The following is a 6,651-nucleotide window of genomic DNA, read 5'->3' as shown; positions in this document are numbered from 1 at the left end:
TTTACTACTAACACATTACATATCGTAATTCATTGCACATCTCTTATTTACTTCATAATCAACACATCATCACAAGCAAATATACACTTTGAATTAGTATATATGTCATACCAATCCATCATGTGCAAACATATATTCATGTAGGTGCAAGGGCAATTCTCAAGTGGCTTATATCCAAATATATACACATTTCCAAAGCTTAAATCTTACTTACCATGCAACATGCATGAATTATACTTATGGATATATCATGGCGAATACCACAACACCACACCATTTCAATTTGGTCATGGTGAAACAAAGAACTTAGTATCTCATTCAAAAAAATGCTAAAAGAAAATCTAAGAATCTTCAATCCTCCATCACATGTATCACTTTCAAGCTTGTCATTTAACATGCAATGGCATTAACACCACATTCACTTTGGCGAATTTCATTCCCATGACATAACAAGGATTTGAACCATGGGCTAACAAGAACATTAAGCTAGCAACTAAAAACATGCATGAACCTCAAACATACCTTAATCTTGATGCAAGTTTAGCCAACCTCTTCCTAATCCTCTTCCAAACCAAGTATGAAGCAAAACTCCTTCCTTAACCTTAGTATTTTCGCCAACAAGAGAGTGAAAAGAGATGAACAAAATTTTTCTTTCTTCCTTTAGGACATTCGGCCAAGCTATGGAGGAAGATGGACACTTTTTTTTGTTTCTCATCTACTAACATTAATTGTTTATTCCATACCCTTATTTTATTCTTTCCATCATAACCCATTTACCAAACATGTTTCATGACATGATTTTTGCCCATAAATCCTTGTCATGGCCGGCCACTAGCTATGGGGAAATTTGACATGCAAGTCCATTGTTTTGCATGCATCCTTTAATTAGTCATCACACATTTCCCTCATACTTTCAAAGTTTATTACTAGGTCCTTTCTAGTGAAATTCACATCTATAATTCTAAATCAAAGCATAAAAAATATCACACATGAGTTAACACACATTATAGGCAATAAAATAAATATTAAATTATTTTTATGCCTTGGTTTTGTGGTCCCGAAACCACATTTCGACTAGGGTCGTTTTAAGGCTGTCACAAACGGGACCTTTTTCCCAATCATGTGTCTCAACCATCTTCTACGGAATGCCGTTACCGATACTCGGTAGTATTTCACATTTTCCAAGTATATCACATAATTTGACATATTAACAAACAATTATCACAGTATAATATTTCATAATAATTATCATATCATTTAAATAACATTAAAACATTTAAAATAATAACTATGTTACCAACATTTACATATGAACTTACCTCGTATGCGAAAATAGCTACTTTTACCATTTCGTCCACAACTTGGTATTTTCCCCATTTTAGCCCGAATTTTAGTTTTCCTTGCTCTATCATTTAAAATATAGTCTAATTAGGACTCACATTATACAAATTGACCCAAAATCATATTTTGGCAAAATTACAGTTTTGCCCCTAAACTTTCGCATATTTACACTTTTACCCCAAAGCTCGTAAATTAAACTTCAGCCTATTTTCTTATGTTTTGTGACATGCTGATCATTTTTCCCTTCTATGGTAACATCAAATTCTCACTCTAACATGTACTTATGACTATTAGGTATTTTTACCGATTAAGCCTTTTTGCTCGTTTTCACTTAAAACCGAGTAGTACAAGTTGTCTAACATAATTTAAAACCTCATATTCTATCATAAAACACCAAAATACACAAATTTTGCCTATGGGTATTTTTCCAAATATGAACCTTAGGTTAAATTATTGCTAGCATAAGCTTAATTGAGCTACCGGGACTCCAAAAACGTAAAAATCATTAAAAACGAGGCTAGAACGGACTTACAATCGAGCTTGGAAGCTTGAAAAACCCTAGCCATGGTTTCTCCTTGCTATATTCGGTCATGGGGTTGAAGATGAGCAAAATTGGCTTTTAATTTTGTATTTTAATTCATTTTACCCTAAATGACCAAAATGCCCTTACTACTAAACTTTCCAAAATTCCATCCATGTCCAATTTTGTCCATAGACTTAGAAATTGGTAAAATTTCTATTTAAGACCTCCTAATTAATATTTCAAAACAATTTCATACTAGAAACTTCTAGAATGCAAGTTTTACAAATTATTTGATTTAGTCCCTAATTTCAATTTAAGCACTTTATGCATAAAATTTCTTCATGAAATTTTCACACAATCATGCAATCATATCATAGACCTCAAAATAATCATAAAATAATTATTTCTATCTCGGATTTTGTGGTCACGAAACCGCTATTCCGACTAGGCCCAAAATCAGGATATTACAACTCTCCCCCCCTTTAGGGATTTTTGTCCCCGAAAATCTTACTAGAAAAGCTTCACTTTTAATCTCATATTCGGTGCCGAAGAACTTTCACTTAGGCTGTACCTCCAATACATCTCTTTAATTTCTCATATGATCTGAAAGCTTACAGTCTCAACTCTCAACTGTTCTTAAATTGTCAACCCTTCTCAGTTTCCCATGATATCATGACATAAAACTCGGATCTTAAATTGATTAATGGAGACCAAAATTCCAAGAAATCCAACAATCAAAGAGACCTAAAATTCCATGAATCTGATGAGTAGGAATTCATTCAATACAGATATGATTTATAGATCTCGCTAAACATTTAACAATAGGATACATCACATTTTCCTCTTTACGCTATGGAATTAATTACGATATGGCCTCAAGAATAATCCTTCTCATTTCCATCCCAATATCAACACTGACAAGGATAATTTTGATAGATTCCAATGCTCGGCTTTAACCCCTTTAACAACTCCGATTTTATGTAACATCGAAAGCTCTAAACTATCACATTACCTCACTGTCTTGAAACACATCACAATTCATACAACGGTACATTACTGAGAGTTAGGAAGTCTTTACTCAATGTAGACTAGTCTAGTTCAGACGCTTCGGTTACCAATATTCTCATCTATCCAAACTTTGTCAACATGTAATAAACTTTTCAGCTTTCACAAGACGAAAACCTTATCATTCGTAGTGACTTTAACTAATATCCAACTTTTTCTAATAAATATACACTTCTCGTTCAGACTATTTACTCTTTTATCAGTACAAAAATGAAATTATATTATTAGAGTTGAGAAAAATAATCCTGACATAATTATCACATGAAATCTTTCAAATAAATAATTCACCATACCGACTGAAACTCGCGCTTTTATCACCTATGCCTTTACTGATGTCAAATCCTTACACAGAAATTAGAAAAAAAATCCCAATACTAAAATCACCACATTACCAAGATCAAATTAGAAGTATAGTCATATTTGACATGATTATCACGAGCTAAAGAACGTACTTCGAACATGAGTCATAATTGACAAATTATAGAACAAAGATAACAAGAAAACCGAATAAAGAAATCCAAGATACAATACTATGCCGAGAATCGAAAACCAAACTCATAGAGAAAATACGAATACCCGATAATTCTTCAAAGAAAGAAAGTCCAAAAGAAAACATCATTTAATCCCACTGGAATCAAATATAACAAGAACAATATATCTTCCCAAACATATATATTAGATGAAACATCAAGTAGAAGAAACAGAATCATAATATCATATGTATTCTCTCATCAATTCTTATCAGACGAAATGGAATAGAATACCCGATGAAATAGAGCAATATAAATTATAAACTAGTCAGACTACCAATGCTTTCATCCAACACTAGAATTAGAAGACATTCACATATAACAAGAATTTCTTCAAAAGATCAATAGCCATAGAAATATTTCTGAGAACGGGTAAACACAGAACATCTCAAAAGAGATCGCTAAAAGCTGTCCGATCATAAGCTGTCACACTCGAGATAGTTCACATTTCAAATATCATTTCCCCAACTAGTTCTGCCATCACAAATTTCATATTAAACCATTCACTAAAGAAGGTCAGCTCTGAATAAATTTTGATTTACACTTTTCTCGACCTTGCACCTAAGTAATTCGATTTACCAAAAAGAATTTCCTTCTCTAACTGGGACAGTGCATAATTCCAATAATCTTTATATCAATCCGATACTTTACTGACTCTGACTTTACTTATCAGCTCATTTTCAATCTCTGATCATACTTATAATTATTCTATCACTGAACTCTTTGGGTTCTCAACCGGAAACTTATTCAATACAAATCTCATGAAATTCCATTATAAGTACCACTTCGGTAAGGGGGAGGGGTTGTAGGACCTCTGACTCGACTTTCTTAGACATACACATATGACACAACTTCCATCATCATAGCAACATCATCAAAATCATGTCATTCATTCAGGCAATGCAACATTCATGTTGGCTTACACAAATTTTCCTATTGTCCCATTTAGACAATATACTTATGCATACATTCTATGTTTTCTAGATAGCTTTATGTAACACCCCGTACCCGAGTCCGTTACCGGAGTAGAACACAAGGTGCACATAGACTTAACTTAATTATTTTCACAGTCCATAAAAAAAATTTCCAGACAAGCTGGTTACTGCGTCACTGTCGCCTTAAAAATCATATCTTGAGTTTCAAAGCTTGAAAATCAGTTTCGTAATTTTTCCCTGAAACTAGACTCATATGTACATCTACATATTTTTTTCTAGAATTTTTGGTCAGGCCAATTAGTACAGTTTATTAGTTAAAGTCTCCCCTAATCCAGGGTTCGACTACACTGACCTTCACGCATTACGAATTGGATATCTCCCTGTACAGGGCTTCAATACTGATGCCGTTTGTTTCTATAGAAACTAGACTCAAGGAGGAATCTATACATACATTGCATGACTCCTAATTATCTCTGTTTAATTTACAATGAATTTCCAAAGTTGGAACAGGGAATCCAGAAACCGTTCTGGCCCTGTTTCACGAAAACCTAAATATCTCTTAACATACAACTCATATGACTGTTTCGTTTCTTCCATATGAAAGTAGATTCATCAATGTTTATTTACATAATTTATTCACTATTTAATTCCATTCCTGCTATTTTTAGTGATTTTTCACATCCACACCACTGCTGCTGTCAGCATCTGTTTTCAAGGTAAACTTTACCTATTTCGTGGTTTCCATGGACCAACTAGAGTTTTGTCATACATAGGTCCACATATGATCATATTTAGCCATTCCAAGGGCTGATCATTGCCCAAAACTTCCATTCCAGTCCATAGTCACATCATGAAACCATATATACATACATAAACACAAATGGTCTAATGCCATACTCCACTTCTACGAGCCATTTTCGCATGGCCGTACACACATACATCACAAAAAGGTACTTGAAAAACAACAAAGGGTAGTCCTATACATGCCATTTCAAAGCTCAACCAAAATTGTACCAAAAAGGGGGCTTTGATAGTGTGGGCGACTTCGACTTCAAAATCCCGAGTCCGATAGCTGACGAGCCAAAATCTATAAAACAGAGAACAAAGAAACGGAGTAAGCAATTTATGCTTAGTAAGTTTTGAGCAAGAATTTAAACACAATCTGAAGTATAGCATTCACATAATTAAAGGGATAATTCCGCGTATTCATATATTCAAATCATTTCTACTTTACATTCCAACCCCTATGTTCATACATAAGGGATCATCTTAGCCAAATACCGGAAGCTCATTACTCAAGCGGCGAATATTATTCAAGGAACTCAACTATTCCAATGCACATACCTCATTGCTGGAATTTTTGCAAGTGTATTAACTGAAATTTTTACAGCAAGATTGCTCATTCCCGAATCACGTACCTTGAATTTAACCGGATATAGCGACTCGCTCGATTGTCTTCGGGACATAGCCCGGTTATAGTAATTCGCACAATTGCCTTGGGATTAGCCGGTTTTGGTAACTCGCACAAATGCCTTCGGGACTTAACCGGTTTTGGTAACTTCGCACAAATGCCTTGAGAATTGACCGGATTTAGTCACTTAGCACAAAAGCCTTGGGACTTAGCCGGACACCATTCGGATAAACATGCACATTTAACACTAAATCATGACACATTCGTATTTCATTTTCATTAGCAAAACTCAAATACAATACACTTATCACTCTTGCACATTTCGGTTCAATATCCACACACAAAGAGCATGATTTGATTTACTTGAGACATGATCTAATCAAATCATAATTTAAGCTCTATTACTCAAGAACTTACCTCGGATGTTGTCGAGCGATTCGATGGCTATTCGACCACTTTTTCCTTCCCTTTATCGGATTTAGTTCCCTTTGCTCTTGAGCTTAATTTAACAAATAATTTGATTTAATCATTTGAGCAGCGAAAAGGGGAATTCAAGGTACTTAGCCCACATATATTCATTAAACATTAAAGTCACATATGTACGAAATCATGAATCAAACTCAAACATTAGTTAGTATTCTCTTTAGCGAATTTTCTAAGTCAAGATAAAGCCTTCAACATGCTTACTTATGGCGAACAACACATCAACCTATGTACTCATTCATGTGGCCGAATATGCATGTTGATGTTGAGGCCAATTACACGTTTAATACCACACATAAATGGCATACATTTTACTAACTAATGCATTACATATTGTAGCTCAATACGCATCTATCATTTACT

This window comes from Gossypium arboreum, chromosome 1, assembly GCF_025698485.1.
Source record: "Gossypium arboreum isolate Shixiya-1 chromosome 1, ASM2569848v2, whole genome shotgun sequence".
NCBI classification, from domain to species: Eukaryota; Viridiplantae; Streptophyta; class Magnoliopsida; order Malvales; family Malvaceae; genus Gossypium; species Gossypium arboreum.
Note: the sequence above shows the minus strand (reverse complement) of the source record.